The sequence below is a fragment of the Bubalus kerabau genome, chromosome 13 (genome assembly GCF_029407905.1).
Source record: "Bubalus kerabau isolate K-KA32 ecotype Philippines breed swamp buffalo chromosome 13, PCC_UOA_SB_1v2, whole genome shotgun sequence".
NCBI lineage: Eukaryota > Metazoa > Chordata > Mammalia > Artiodactyla > Bovidae > Bubalus > Bubalus kerabau.
In genome coordinates, this window is record NC_073636.1 from 8855962 (window position 1) to 8873490 (window position 17529).

The window sequence follows — 17529 nt, forward strand, 5'->3', positions numbered from 1 at the left end:
AGATGCTTTTCTTTAAAACCTATGTTGCTGGTTTACAGATAATTTATTATGCTACTGATCATGATTATATTTTTTCTATTTTTTCAGCTATTTTAGAAAATATCACATGAGCAAATGCTCTCAAAAAACAGGGTTTCCTATTGTCTGTTGGAAGGCAGGGAGTCCCAAGTCTTTGATTCTGTGAATGTAAGTGCTTGTACATATGGATGTGTATAATGCATGATGCCCCTATGAGCAAGCTGATTAAAGTCTATGCGAGTGTGTTTACCAATTAAGAAAAAGTGTAACATGTAGCAGAGATTGAACTAAGTACTTCTCACACATTGTCTCATTTATCTTTATAATAATTCTCTGATGAAGGTATTTTCCACATTTATTAGATAAAGAAACCTGGACCTAGTGAATGGCTTAACTGGGATTTGAACAGAGGTCTGCCTCTAAAGATCTTTAATGGAAGCACATAGTAACCATATTCTTACCCTTCACTATAGAAGATCTCCAGCAGTTTGCTCATCTTGAGTACACATAATTTTATATGTGTCCATAAGGGGGAAAAATAAAGGACTGCTCTGAGAATTCAGTAAACTTCTGCCCTTATATCAGCCTTTGCGAGTGCTAAATGCAAACAGGAGATGGGGTTACTTCCGTGATCACACTGATAGTTCCATGGGCACACTGGAGTCACGGTGAGTCCCTGGAGTCTGGCCCGGCTGGCAACCTTCATGTGGGGCTCCACGGAACCGAGCCACGTGTGTCCGGGAGAGGAGAGCCGGATTCGGCCACGGCTGCTCCACTGGCTGCATTTCAGACTCAGAACACAGGTTGAACCAACCCACAACCACAGCGGAAAACAGTGACTACCGGAGGAACAAACCACTGTGACCTCACGCAGCCGTGGGGCGGGAATTGCCTGGAGCCAGGAGTAGGGTGAAGGAGCCCATAGTCTGGACTCACAGGGATCACAGTCACGAGTGGAAGCGGCCACACACGTTAGGTCTTCTCACAGCCTGAGGTGAGCAGTTTAACATGTTTGAGCCTCAGTTTCCACACCTACAAAATGGGAGTGACAGTGTTTTCTCATGCGGTTTTTGGTGAGGATGAATGAAATCATGTTTACGAAAGGAGCCTCAATGCAGTGCCTGGCCTGTAACAGAGACAAGAGTTGAAGCAGGAGTAGGAACGGTAGTAGTGATGCTCTTTGCAGCCATACAACGCAGGGCTATTGGCCCAGGGTCCTCAAACAAGCGTCAGATTTGTTACTGGAGTCTGTCTTAGTTTGGGCTATTATAACAAAAACACCATAGACTGGGTGGCTTTTAAACCACAGAATTTTTTTTTTTTCCTCACAGTTAACAAGGCAGATCAAGTTGCCAACAAATCTGGTGCCTGGCAAGGGCCTGCTTCTTGGATCATGCACAGCCATATTCTGTGTGTCCTCTTTTGTAAGGAGACTAATTTCACCTCTGAGGGTTCTACCTGTAACCTCATCACCTTCCAGAGACCCCATCTTCAAATATCAGAGCTCTGGGTATTAGGTTTCAACATATTAGTTCTGTGAGGGAAACAAACATTCAGTCTGTAGTAGGATTTCTGTTTGAGCTTGTGAACGTGCTGCCTTGGTGGACCCATTAGATGCCTTCCTACCACTTGGACATTTTTTTCTTGCCTTTTCCAAGATTGGCAAGATGAACATACATTTTTATAATCATTTCCAATAAAAATAACTTTTTATTGCATGTAATACATCTATGACAAGGGGTACATATCAGGCATAGAGCTTGATGAAATTTTACCAACTGAATGCCAGTTTTGTAACCAACACCCAATCGAGAAACAGAACATTTCTTCCAGTCATTACACACATGTGCGCATACACACACCTGCCAAGGGAGTGTATCCTGAGCTCTAATAGGTCTGGATGTTCTTGAAACGTATAAGGATAGAGATGTATAGTTTGTACACGCTTGTATCCCACTTCTTTCAGCCAACTCTAAGTACATAAATTGCATCCATATAGACTTCTTTGCTCTTTTTACAAATTCCTGTTTAGTATTTCTTTGTGTGAACATATCACAATTTATCCATTTTCCTGTGGATGAACATCTGGGTAGTTTCCAGTTTGGAGATATTCTGCACAGACGTTTCACATTCTTGTGCATGCCTTTCAGTGCTCAATATTTACCTAGGTTTGAGAGTGCTAGGTCATGTGGTGTGCATATACTTAGCATCTTTCCTAAGTGCATACATCAGTATACATCCCCAGCAGTGAACTGGGTTGTTTTGAATGACTTTTGCTTATTAAGAATTATTTTCCCTGCATCGTGATTGCTTCAAAGAATCCAGCAAAGCAGAATGCAGCTGTGTTAAGGGCTGGTGCTTGGGGGCACTGCTGCTGCTACTGCTGCTAAGTTGCTTCAGTCATGTCCGACTCTGTGTGACCCCATAGACGGCAGCCCACCAGGCTCCCCGCTCTCTGGGATTCTCCAGGCAAGAACACTAAAATGGGTTGCTATTTCCTTCTCCAATGCATGAAAGTGAAAAGTGAAAGTGAAAGTGAAGTCGTGTCTGACTCTTCACAACCCCATGGACTGCAGCCTCCCAGGCTCCTCCGTCCATGGGATTTTCCAGGCAAGAGTACTGGAGTGGGGTGCCATCGCCTTCTCCTTGTGGGCACTAGATCCCATTAAGTGGCTGAGAGAAGACTGTGCCCTATGTGTTAGAGGCTGGAGAGCTAGCAGAACTGTGCATTTCTGCCTCTGCTTTACAGCCTGGTATATTTGATGGCAGGCCTTAACAGCTGTGGATTTCTTTCTCTAATGTTTTCTTGGAAACTGAAACAAGTTTGAAAGCAGCCTGATTCATATAGACCACACAAGTAAGAAGAGGCATATTAGATAACACAAATATGGACTAGAGTGGCGCCAGAGAACAGAAAAGAAAAGCTTGCTTATTAGGTAACTAGTTGATCCAGGCATGAAATTTAGTAATATGCTGTTTAAACATGAAAGGTTAAGAAGAAAAACCCGTTTGAAATTGTAGAAGTGCCTGACAGCTCGTGTAAGGAATGTGTGAGTTTTCACGCTGGTGTCCTCCTGTACCAAGAGCAGGTTCCACTTATCAGGTGGCTTCCAGTTTTACCAATGAAGAGAAAAATGGGTTTGAAATATGATATCTTATTTTAATTCAAACCATTCATAAGCCTCTGTATTTTGGGAAAAGTCATGCTAAAACCTCAAGCTCACAATAACAAGGAAAGTTTTCAAAAATGTTTGAGTATCTACTGATCTTGAGGTCTTACACTCCTTTCCACATTAATCCTGCCACTCAGCTAGTTATGTATTTTCACCATCCCTTTTCCCACAGATCTGTCCCAGAGATGAGTATAAGTGATTTGTCCAAGTTCCCAAAGTTAACCAATGACACAGCCGTTTTCCAATCTCATCAGATGACTCTACTGCCTCATATTGTCAGAGGGATATAACAGGGAAATAGATGTACATTTTGGCAGTAAATAGCAGGCAAACCGTAAGGAAAAAAAATTCTGATAGACTTTACAAATGCCCTGTAAATCCCTATCATTGCATTTTCTGTAGTAGAAGGAGCTGGCTACCAGTTAGCTCTAGGACCTTCTGCTACCTCGGGAAAGGTCAGCCCCACCTGGACAGCTGTCCTTGTCCTCCTGACTCTCTGTCTGTAGCTGTCTCTGCTCTCTAAAGTTTTAAATTTCTAACTCTTTCCCTCCCATCTAGCGGTCTTATCTGTGAAATGGGTCATTAAGATGTCCATAGCTCTTCTCTAGGACAACCTACTCAGCCCAGATTCAAAATTAATTCAGAAGCCAATCAAACAAGCAGCAAAGGAATTGACCGTCATCTGGGGGAGTGATGCTAATGCTGACAACTCTGCCTAAGTCTAGTTGGAGTCACACCGGAGCCATCAAACTGTGTTACGTCTCATAGTGCAGCTGAATTACCTGCGGTGGGGGTTGAGGGTATTCTTTTGACTGTCTCAGAGAGCTTTATTAGGAAGCTCATGTTTTAAGATACGTACAAACTGGTAGACTAGGTGAAGAAAGTGTTTCAATGCCTTGCAATATCTAGACTTGGTGCTTGAAGGACAGAATTGTATGATAGAAAGCGCCTTCATGATTATGCAATCCAAGAATCTCGTTTAATGATTGAAGTTCAAAAAGGTCAAATTCAAGAATGCCAAGCAATGGAGGAATTTGGGCTAGAATGAAAATCTCCTGATTCACAGTATAGTCCTTTTTTTTTCTTTTTTTACAACAGCATGTAATTTTTCAGTTTTGTTATTGTAGTCTTACAGATGAGTGCAATTAAGCAAAATTAAGCTAGCTGATTAAATCGCTCAGGACCAGCTACCTCTCTAGCATCAACTAGCAAAACATGTCAGCATTGGATTGGACAAGATTATGGGTGTGGAAAAATTGTCAGACTTGTTCTATCAGAAGTCATCATCAGATGTCTTTGTTCCAAGATGAGTGTACAAAACAATTTGCGCTCACAGTGCATCCCTGCAGTTTATTTATCTTCCTCAACTGGGACTGTGGTCATCTGATTTCCCATTCTCAGTACCAACTCCTGCTTTCCCTGTGTGTGGAAATTCTGAGTTATTTTTCTTTCTTTATAGACACACTACACCTTTCATCTTCCAAAGGTAATGGCGATGATTGTGCCGGCCTTCATGTGATTACACACTCATGTGACAAGATCGTAGTTGCATTTTGCTTATTTCTACTGAGAACCTCTAAAGGAGTCTTTGGATTTTCATCATGATCTCTGTGTCCCCCTCTAGTCCCTAATTTATAGCAAGCTGACAGCATAAGGCATTAGTCAGCTGATCACAATGGCCTTACATCTCTCTGGTATTCAAAACAGAATTTAAGTTGCAATATATTCCATAACCCAATGTTCTTATGTATTATAGGTTTATATTGGTAAGACATATGATAAAAATAAAATTCTATTTACCAAATTCTCCTTAACAGATAGATAGAATGTTTATTAGACTGACAAATAATAGGATTTTAAATAACTTCTAACCTTTATATTCTCTGTATTCTTCATGTCCTCCCTATTTTATACACAATAAAGTTTTAAAAGTTTATTGTATCTGAAATAATTACTGGTCAATACTTATCTGAACATTATATCCTGCACTTAGGTTCATTTTTCCTATTTTAACAAATGCAGTGAATTTAATAGCAAACAAACATTTTGATTGTTTGCTGTGAGCCAGGTCCTGTGTTGAACAATTAGATTATCTTATTTAGTCCTGAAACATGTGAGATAAGTATCATTGTCCACTTTTACAGATGAAGAAACTGAGGCCCATAGGGAACGAGTCATTGTCTAATGTTACACCTAAGAAAGTGGCTGCATCAGGATTTGTGATCAGGCCTGTGAGGGCACATTATTCTGCCTTTGAAGTGGGTGGCCTTTCTTTTCGGTGGCATTTCATAGGGGCCATTTTATCTACAAGAAGAAAAAAGAAGAAATTGTACAAACTGATTCATGATGTAACTGCTAGTGAATTGATGGCGATAAAACAGACATGAGTACACAGAGAAGCATAGGGGTGGCATGACACAATCAACTATTCATTCCAAATAAAATGCTTTTAAAAAATAATCGAATTTTATTGATTCAAATACCAGCACTTTAAAAAGGTAATTTTAATGGAAATTTTTCTTATATAGTTCATTTCAGTCACTCAGTCGTGTCCGACTCTTTGTGACCACATGGACTGCAGCACGCCAGGCTTCCCTGTCCTTCACCAACTCCCAGAGTTTACTCAAACTCATGTCCATTGAGTTGGTGATGCCATCCAACCGTCTCATCCTCTGTCATCCCCTTCTCCTCCCGCCTTCAATCTTATCCAGCATCAGGGTCTTTTCCAGTGAGTCAGTTCTTCACATGGGGTGGCCAAAGTAATATTCAGGTCTGATTTCTTTTAGGATTGACTGGTTGGATCACCTTGCAGTCCAAGGGACTTTCAAGAGTCTCCTCCAACACCACAGTTCAAAAGCATCAATTCTTCAGCGCTCCGCTTTCTTTATATAGTAATTTTATTTAAATGGGCGACCCAAGGTCATCACTTGAAAAATCTAGAATTTCACTATGCAGTAGTGGCTCAGACGGTAAAGCGTCTGCCTACAGTGCGGGAGACCCGGGTTCGATCCTTGGGTCGGGAAGATCCCTGGAGAAGGAAATGGCAACCCACTCCAGTATTCTTGTCTGGAAAATCCCATGGACGGAGAAGCCTGGTTGGCTACTGTCCATGGGGTTGCAAAGAGTCAGACATTACTGAGTGACTTCACTATCTATCTAGAATACCTACAGGTCTGCTTTTATTTGTTTTGAGCCCTTCTCTATCTCCATCTTCCCTTGGTTTCCTTTCCTCCTCCTAGTCTGCTATCAACAGCAAAACCATACAGCCCAACATTGCACAAAATCTGAACACAGAGTGGTTGGAATTCTTAGGGAAAGCCTTAGGAAGCAAGTGGCATTTCAGTTTTGGCTTTTTTGGGGCAACAGAAAAGTTTTACAATTTCGAAATGCTGATTGATTGATTGATGCACAACTTAGTTCAACATATATAAATGTGCATAAAATAAAATTGTACTAATTATACATCATGAGAAAAAATGTCAGGGCTGAAAATGTATAAATAAGAACAAATATGAAGGAGCTTTGTGGTAGTCAAACCAAAAAGGCCAACGTAATTAAAACTTTTATTACCATAGAGCGTATGTATAATAATATGTAACAGGAATAGCACTCTGTTCCCTTGTTTTGAATTGTAAGAGAACTGTAAGAGAATTGTAAGAGAACTGTAAGAGAACATCTCATAGGAGAGTTATACACTTTTAAAAGTAAATTCTGATGTTTAGGACTGTGAACTAGAAGATCTTAATTCTTAATATTGCTTCCAGTAAAATCAGAATCATCATCAGTGATTGATGTAGCAGTTGAGCAATTATGTTATCAATAAAGGTGCTCTGAGATTTTCTGTGCAGTGTCTTAACCTCCCTAGGTGACTCTGGTAGCCCAGCCTTACCCACCCAGGGCCAAAGGAGCCTGGCTGTTAACATGCCAGCTCCCATCATTTGTATTTTAGAAACAGTTTGCCTCCGCACTTCCCATCTCCCCTGTGCAGGTGGGAGCGAAGCAGGCTCTGGACACTAAAGAAAGCCCTACAGGAACATAAGGACATAAAATACAAGTGCCGGCAGTCAGGCCTGTGGGCACCAAAATGTTCAGGGCGAAGGCATGTGACTGGGGCCCGTGACATCGAGCTAATGCCGAGAAGTGAGGAGGACACAGTCACACAGTGTGGGTGCAGGGTTTCCAACTCACTCCTACATCCGCGGGCTCACCAACTTCTACTGCTGTGGCCTTCCTGCTCGCTCCAGCACTTCTCCCCTCCCTACCTTGGTTTTTTGTTTTGGCTTCTTTTGTTGTCTTCCGGTCGGTCACATATGCCTGACATCCTATCCCTTAACTCACCCGAAGAGTTCTCCTCCCTGAGCATTTATGTAGGTCGGGGGGGGGGGGGGGCTGGGCTCCTTGACTGGAGGGTCCCTCTTCTATTCCTGTTGAATCCCTCCTTCCAAGCGTCCTGCTGCAGGCTGCTTCTCACGGCCTAGGCTGTAGTCCACGGCCCTTCATTTTAGCACTTCTTACAATTGCCTAGTGTTAGAGTTATGTTATTAGGCCTCTCTCTTTCTCCCTAGATTGCGAACTCCTGAAGGGCAGGTGTTGCTGTTCTGTTACTCCAGCACCCACTGCAACGCTTTGCATGTAATGGGTATTTGATAAATGCTTGTTGAATTAAATTGAATAATTTAAAATAAGAGTTGGTTGGCAAAGGATGCTGTTCTGAGGGGACCACCTGATTCGGTTACCTGGATGAGGAAAACACACACTCAATTTTTCTAACAGCTTGCACTCAAGCTGTCATTAAAATTACAGTCCTTTATTATACACTTTCATTGTTGCTGAAATAATAGTCCGCTGTGCCTTGGAGCGGTGAATGTAACAGCCTCTCTTAGTTATAATTTTGTGACATCAGGCATCAAACAGTTGGGAAATTGCAAGTGCTGGTAATATAACTTTACATATAGTATATCATTACAAATGAGAAAACAGGGCCCTGAGGCAAGGATGCTCTGTAACAGACTTTTCCAGAAAGAAAGAAGACTCAATAGAATGAGAGTAAATTTCTATAAAGAGCATTTTCTCCTGAAACAAAAGAAAACACAGTGCCTATTTAGTTACCCTTTAATAATTTCAGTTAACTTCTGTGCGGCAACGTGCTAAATGAAGCAGACTGTATTTGTCCCCCGTAGACTCACCCAGGGCGGTGTGCATGCTCCTATTTTGAGCAAGGTTATTTCAGGAGTCTGAGCTGACCTTGGCCACCGGAAGGACCTTAGTTTTATCTGACACATCCACCATCTCCATATCCCCCACCACCACACATTTTTACATGTAAACCTTTTTCATATTTCTGTAAGCTAAATCTAATTGAAATGAGCAGAGAAAAGACTCTTTAATGAGATATGATCCAGAAGAAATGATCCACTGTATTTAAATTAATGCAAGTGAAGTCATAGTTTGAGGGAAGGGGGGAGGTACAGTGCCCTCCTGGGCCTTAGAGTCAAGGTGGGGGTCTGTAGGTGAGCTTTGCTGACCATCCTTCCAGTGGGTTCCATCTCACATGTCCCCCAAACGTATACCCCAGTGTTACTCATGGACATACTGTATCAGTAAGGTGTAACAGAGAGCCCAAATTAATGTGATTCAAACCAAATGTAGAGTTATGGGGGTGGGGGGTACGGTTCTTTTATTTGGAAAAAAAAAGTCTCAGGCAAAAGAAACTGAGCAGCCCAAGGGTGATACAGGAGAGCCACCTTCATTAGGAGCTTTGGCTCTTTTAATCGCCTTTCTCTGTTAGTGTCTGTTTTCCATCGTAAGTCTTGCCTCATGGTCCTAGATGACATGGTGGAACTCGAGTAGTTACCTCTGGGTTCCAGGCAGGAAGAAGAAGGAGCAAGGAAGGAGAGTGAAGAGCAGAAATGATGCTCCCTCAATTGATCAGCATCCTTAGAAGGGCCATCCTGGAAACCCCAGCAGACTACTTTCACTTAACCTGTCCATGGCCACCTTTGTCTGAAACGGAGAGTAGGAAATGTATTCTAGTATCTGTGCTCCTCGTTGGGTTTCCTTTGTTAAGAGAGGAGGGTGGGATATTAGGTAGGCAACACACACACAGTATTGCTTCCCTCAGATACTTATTTAGATGAGATGGCAGAAGAATAGTGATGAAATGCTTTAAGTGCCTGAAAAGTCTCTGAATTCCCAGTTCTCTTGTTGATGCTGTTTGGCTCACTGAAAGTCAGAGAGAGAGAGGAGGAGAAAGAAAGAGAACACTAAGGAAGGGGCTTGACATTTTCTCAAGTACTGAAATCTCTTCTTGAGATTGCTTGCTCTTTTCAGTGCCTTGAGTGCTGATTCTGAGGCATGACAGCTCCAGTGCTTTATTAACATGATTTGAGTCCTCACCTTTTAATAGCCTTGATTATTTCTTCCCTTGGGGAGTGGTTGGCCTGGAAGGAAACAAGTATCTCTCTTCTCTTTTTACTAGCCAAATGTGTCTCTCTTTTTTTTCATTCTGAGATTTGAGGAGAGATTGAGTTGAACCTATGTTTAAATTCTTAGGGATTCATTAGTAGAAGCAAAAAGAAATTTGGACTTTCCTGGAAATGGAGAGCAGGAGGCTAGAGGTAGAGCTCTCTGCTTTTAAAGGCACAAGCCAGAGCAGATCCTGGGGTGCAGTAGGCTCAGGGCACCAGAAACCAGAGCATCTGGTAGAGAAGAATGCTCATAGCATTTTGTTGAAATGATCACCTACTTGTTTAGAATTTCAAATCTAGAATGTCTCGTTGCCCCTTTTTAGTAAGAATGGAGAGTTGGGTGCTGGGCTCTCAGGTGCCTTGTTCTCTACTCTTTGTCCTCTCAACCCTATAATGTGCATTAAAAGTGAAGCAATGGGGGCAATGCAGCAGTTGAAATATACGAAAAGTAGTGCACCTGTGAGTCTGTCAGTATGGACATGGCTGGGAAATTCAGTTGATTTCAGGCAGTTTCTAAGGAGGCAGAAGTTGCAAGTTTAAATCCTACATGGTGCATTTCTCTCTATTACCTTCCTTAGCCATAAGCCACACACATGATGATAATCATAGCTACCACGTACTTACTGATCTTCATAGTTGATCTGCCGTAGTTAATATGATCTAAATGGGATAGACCATTTGATTCCATATTAAATGCCTATTGAAGCGATGGCCAGTCCTTAACTTTTAATAATTAATTTGAAGCATTTTCATCAACCTTCTGCCCATTACCTTTTACATTGTAAATGATCATTTTTGAAAGTCTTTCAAAAAAGAGATCATTAAACTGTATTGAAAGAGTGAAAAAATAAATGTTTGTAAGTATTAAATTCTGACTTATCCTCAAGGCCATAAAGAAAGAACACCTGTCATTGTTAAGGAGCATGTAGTCTTTTTTCCCCTGCCTAGAGTAAGTTCAAAGTTGACGGTGAGTTCAACTGAAGAGATGTGATACAAAGTCAAAGCAAGGGTGGCTTGATGGGATAAGCAGGATAACGTTTACGAAGGAGTCTTGGCCCCTATCACTTTTACCATGATCTCACCTGAAACAAAATCCCCGTTCTGCTTATCTTCCTGAGCGTCCAAGAAATGTGAGTAATAAGTGATGCTGACTATAGAATGTGTGCTGTAGACGTAACACTGCACCCCATCTTCCTTTCCATGCCAGGGATGCCCCTTTTCAGACAGCTGTGTGGGACTTTCTGTTCTTCTCTAGAACACGGTTTATGGAAGAGGAAAAAGATTACTCTGCAGTGCTTTGAGAGCATATAGGACTTAGGGGATGGTTTTCTTTCTTTTTTTTTTTTTAGTTAATGCTTTCCTTAAATAATAATCCCCAAAGAAATGTTGCAGTCTATTCTATGGCATTCATGGACCACACGAATGCAGGCACTTGACAGACAGCAATAGAGCAAGTTCACAGATCTCTTTACTAAATCTTGGCTTTACCACTCTACAAAATATTTACCTAGAAGAGTATTTCATTTAATTTAGTCTAGTCCATTCTCTGATAGTCAAGTCCAAGAATTAAAAAGCATGTTTTCTATATACTGAAATACTATGCAGCCTATAAAAAGGTCATTGTACTGATGTGGAAAATTTAAAGGATGGGTAGGCACAAATAAATAGGGTGACTTGTTGTAACACCTGAGGATAAGCAGTATTTGAAAGAATTTTTAATAGTGGTTTTCTTTATAAAGAAGAACTTGTAGGGAAGAGAAGATTCTGATTATCTACTTTTAAGCACTGCTTGATTTTTTTTTTTAATTGGCAGAATTTATCTGAATGGTGAAATATTGGTTCATTTTTATTTTCTTCTTTATACTTTTCTGTATTTAAAAATTGCCCCAAGTCAGTATTATTTTTAAATATATTCCTGATATATTTTATTCTTTTTAAGAATGCTATTTTAAAATTAATATAAATTCTTTCAATCCATTCATTAAAAATTGATGTTTGCATAAAAACTATAGGGCATGAAGGTCTCATATAAGTGTTCATTAAAAAAATGCAATTAAACTGCCATCTTTGTATGATGTGCCTAAACTAAGTTGTGATACAGCATCTCTAGTTTTCATTAACTAAATATAGACATTCTGAAGGTTGAAAGAAAAAAAAGTCATATCATTTTGCAACTTCTGCTTGAAACCAGAACATCCCCCTGAAAAGACCAAAAATATGACCTTGAAAGAATCTCTCTTTATCTTGTAGATTACTCAGACACTGCAAATTCTAATGCAAGCTTATAAACCATCCTCATTTCCATTAGGAATATACCTGTATTTGCTTTCATGACATTGCATAAATATGATGATGAAAAGTAAAAGTTAAAGTGCTCAAAATGAAATTTAAAACAATATTTTAAAATTACATTTGTATTTTATTTTGTATTTATTAGAAGAAAATGGAATATTCAAATGATCTTTAAAGGGGCCAGATATACTTCTATCCACTTCTTACATATATTTAAACAAACCTAAACAACCTGACAAATATGTAAATTTAAAAAGCCAACATTTCTTCCTTTATTTCGATGGGCAACTGTCTTCTCTTTAAATGGGTATTTTAGTGTTCTTGCCTGGAGAATCCCAGGGATGGGGGAGCCTGGTGGGCTGCCATCTATGGGGTTGCACAGAGTTGGACACGACTGAAGCGACCTAGGTGCAGCTGCTGCTTACAAGTACACTTGTTATTTGTTTAGAAATAAAAAATAGAAATAGAAAGAATAAAAAATCTAGTACATATAAAATTGTTTTACTCGTCTTCTACTCTGTGAATATGCCATAGCCATCAGTGTGCTCAATAAATATCAACTGATAATTTGGATCAGAAAAAAGCAAGGATTTCTCAGTAAAACAAAGATTTTATTGCTTTGGGCCAAAGACCCTTCGAAGGCCCAGGGCAGACTAGAGATAGTATGTTTTCTGAGTTGGTGTAGGTTGGACTGAGGTGCTGAGAAGGATCATATGTAATATTTCAGAGGTCCTCCTATAAAAGGGATTATAACCAAGCTGGCCTTATGAGTCACAATTGAAGTTGTTTTGTTTTAAAAAGGAACACAATTCACACAGTAGGACTAGTCAAATGACCTTCACCAAGGCAGAGACATGTTGCATTGTAACACTTAAGGGATTAATTAAATTTCTGTGAGTAGCATAGGCCAGACCTGAGTGAAATGGTCAGCACTGTGTTTATATATTTGCTGGTTATGCATCACTTTACCTTGCTCACATAATTAACAGTAGACCTTGAAGACTCAAATTTAGAGCAGTCACTGTTAACTAATTGCTCCTTAGAGTTTTGCAGAGATGATTCATTTTTCAGAATAAATTTGCAAGTGGAATTTCTATCACAGACACTCAAAATAATGCTTCTACCCCCTGCCCTCCCAACATTCACACAGTGGCTGAGAGTTGCCCTGGGGTGTTGAGTCTTCTTAACACAGTGCATTTCCTCACTGGATTTCCAGGTTGCACCTCTGTGCAAGCGCTGGGGTGGGCAGAGGAGAGAAGTAGGTAAACTGGGAAACTGCCAGCAACCCGGAAGGACAGGGAAACCTGGCATGCTGCAGTCCATGGGGCTGCAAAGAATTGGGTGAGATTTAGCAACTGAATAACAGCAGGGAGTGTTCTCAGCTGCGGGTTTACTTAGCTGATCCAGAGGGCTATGAGGCAAGACGTCACCAGTATCTGCTGCAGACAGAGTTTTTCCTTTTAGAAAAAGCTCTGTAAAACTTCAGGTATGGCTTATATGCAATTTTTTTTTTGACCCAGAGTATGATAAAAGCTTACTAGTTCTACAGTGTACAAATAGATCAATTTAATAAATGATAGAAGACCAGTTCCATTTAAACACAGTACATTAAATTGTGCATGCAGGTATTGGGGCTTACATTTGAGCCTCTGTGTGTACAGATTAAAGACCTGTGCCACATCTGTGCACCAACAATCTGTACGTCTACCAAGCGCTTCATGCTTTGAGAAGTGCTTCCATGAGCCCATCATCTTTGTTGTTGTTCAGTCGCTAAGTTGTGTCTGATTCTGCGACCCCATGGACTGTAGCATGCCAGGCTTCCCTGTCCTTTAGTATCTCCCAGAGTTTGCGCAAACTCATGTCCATTGAGTTGGTGATAGCACCCAGCCATCTCACCCTCTGTTGCTCCCTTCTCCTGAATCTTTCCCACCATCAGGGTCTTTTCCAGTGAGTTGTCTCTTTGTATCAGGTGGCCAAATTGGAGCTTCAGCTTCAGGATCAGTCCTTCCAATGAATATCCATTGTTGATTTCCATTAGGATTGACTGGTTTGATCTTGCTGTCCAAGGGACTCTCAAAAGTCTTCTCCAGCACCACATCATCTTTGGAGCCTTATAAAAGATGTGTGATTTACAGAGGAGCTATTATTCCAGTTTTCCAATTGAGAAAACAAAGACCCAGAATTACGTAGGGGGTTAAAAACATGGATACTGACATGAGGAGACCTGATTACTTCTCCTTGTTTTGCAGTGGTCTTATCTGGATATGTTATCTCTCTTTGCACCTCAGTTTCTTCCTGTGGAATGTGAAGGAATTGACAAAACGACTATAAATTTTTGAATATTTTCAACTGATGAGCTTGGACATGGATCAAAGACTTTTGAATGTTATAATTGTATCCACCACCCTTTCAGATTCCAACAAATCCTCTAGCATCCATACATTCAGTATATAATATCTATGACTATAACTAAAATTGATATGTTATAATAAAAACTCTTTAAAATCATCTAAATAATGTACAAATATGAATTCATTCATATTTTTACATACATACATTTATATTTATATTATGTAGTTATATTTTTAACTTGGTGAATATTTCAAATTAGAATATTCTCTAATTTTGAAATCTTAAAGGCAATCCATTTACAGTACTCTATTGATGTCATTAATTTTTTTTGCAAAATCTTAATATTCTTAAAAACCAAACACCAAGTATATTTCTTTATCCTACAATTTTAAAATGTTTAGAATTGATATTTCTATCTTATAACATTTAAGGTTTTTTTAAATTAAAGATGCATTATAAAGCTTGCATCATATCGTGCACGGTAGAAATTATTTATTATGGAATGACTGTCACCTCTTGTTTCTGCATACTATCCATGAGAATATTTAGATTAACACTGACTTGTTCTGTATTAATTGTGGATATAAGACTATTGGATTAGCTCTGAATTGTTCTAATTGTGGATGCACCCACGTATTTTAATGCAGAACATGGTATTTTCTCCCTACATATATTTCTCTCTCCTATTCAATCATAATCAATGTACTTCTACACTCCAGTGCCAGGTTATTTTTGTTCTTTAAGATTTTAATTGCATTCATTATTTGTGGCTGAATACTGGTTAGGAATAGCCTTCAAAGATTAAAGCTGTTTATCTGGGTATGAATGATCATTTGGTGATCTGCCAAAACCTCATTCACAGGCGAAGCTTTTCTATCCAAAGAAAGAATCCGACACATAAAGCCGATTTTCTGAACTAATATCAGAGCTCTATGGAGTCATTAGGGCAAAGCATCTGCACCTCAAAACACTTTGATGACAACCTGGGCTGTCATTTTGAACACTGGTATTCCTGTCCTTTGAGTTAGATTAACATTCTAGATTTATCACCACATTGAAAATCCCATTAACCAGGGTGATTCTTTTCCTTCCTCATTATTGTCCTAGTCAATGCCTGGGTCCCTTATTTATTAGAATGGTGTGATCACTGAGTTGTAGCCACAAAGCTGTGTTACCTTTGGAAGAGAAAGGCTATCAGATTTATTTACCCATGCCAACAAATTAAAGTTATTTAAAATTTTTTAAATTGTCTTTTCTGGTATGTACTCAACAAACATTTACTGAGCATCTATTTTGTACAGGGTTCTACATTTTGGTGTCAAGGAATATAATAGTAAATATTAATAAGTAAGAACACCCTGGTCTAATGGAGATCGAGGGGACTGGAGTCCAAAAAAAATGAATTGGAAATTTCATTTAATCATTTGTTAGCTGTATAACCTTGGATTTTGTCGTTGCTATCTTCTCTTTATGAGTCTGTGTGTGTGTGTGTGTGTGTGTGTGTGTGTATAAATAGAATAGAAATAATACCTCTTGCATTAGGTCTTAGCATGCATTGAAAATTAAACATTTTAAGCACCTCATAGTCCTCAATTAAATCATATTGACGAAATAAGCAATGGCTCACAGCACTGTGGTAGTATGAATAAGATCCAGTCTTTGGCCTCAAAGGAGTTTACATTTTGTTGATATATTTTATGAAATGCCTACTATTAAAAGAGGAGAAGGCGATGGCACCCCACTCCAGTACTCTTGCCTGGAAAATCCCATGTATGGAGGAGCCTGATGGGCTGCAGTCCATGGGGTCGTGAAGAGTCAGACATGACTGAGCGACCTCACTTTCACTTTTCACTTTCATGCATTGGAGAAGGAAATGGCAACCCACTCCAGTGTTCTTGCCTGGAGAATCCCAGGGATGGGGGAGCCTGGTGGGCTGCCATCTATGGGGTCGCACAGAGTCGGACACGACTGAAGTGACTTAGCAGTGTTAAAAGAAAAAAAAAAACCTTCAACTTACTTATAAAATATGCTGATACTACATTTTATCTTCTGTGAGGAGTGAATTAGGAAGCATCTGGTCTTTTCTGCTCTTCTGCTTGCCCGTTTCCTTCCACTGCCCCTGTTGGTGGAACCTAACAGGAAGCCAGCTGCTAAAAAAGATACGTAGCTTCAACAGTCCCAGGCCAGCAACACAGAGCAAAAGATTAGAAAGATGGGATTGAGGCTGAGAGACAAGAACTTACTGCTGGGCACAGGCCTGTATTAGCAGAATGGCATCATCCCTGGATTGGAGGAAGAGAGCTTGGTGTTTTCAAGGTACAGCCATAGCAGCCGCAGTAGGTAATGCACAGTGAGAAGGGAGGCAAGTTGAGTTTGGAGCAGGAGGAGAGGACAGACCAGGAAGGACTTAGTAGGGCACAGTTTGGATTTTATTTCAACAATAATGGGAAGCTATAGAATGTTTCAAATGTGGGAGTCATGCAAGCTGGTTTGCAATTTAAAGGTCACTTTGGTGACTATGGAGAGTGGATTCTAGAAGTGAGAGTAATAATAGGGAAGAAAGCTGGCATCTTGACAAGAGATGATGCTGGTGATGGTGATAGTGATTTGAGATATGCTTTGGAGGTAGACCCTAAAGGACTAGATGATAAATTGGGTATAAGGGTTGATGGGGGGTGGCAGATGGGGAGATGAATCCAGAACACTTCCTGTGAGTTGGATTAAACAACTGAGTGGATACTGATTCATTATGGATCTGGTGGAAACAAAAAGAGGGATGAGCACTTGCAATAGAAGAACAAAGATGGATCCCATTTTAGACCTATACAATGTTGGAGACACCTACAAGATATATGGAACAGGCAGTGGATATCTAATTTTGAAAATGACAGTGACATAGAAATTAGTAACTTATGCACTGTTGTGTTTTTGAAATGGTCATGTGGTATGTAAAGCTAGGTCCCTGGGTATGGTCATGTAGGGAAATATCGTGCATTTTAAAGAGAATAGCTAGTGTTTCGAAGACTGGGATAAAATGAAGAACAACTAAAGACATACTGGAAGGTAGTAAGAAAAGGAGTTGAACCTTCCAAAATTCAAGAGGGAACACTGTTGCCTGAATGAAAGCTCAGTATGTTTTGTGGAAACCAAGAGCAGAGAAGTCCAAGTAGATCAAGAGAAAGAGAGGGTCCATTGATTTGGCCACAGGGAAATTTACATTGACCTTG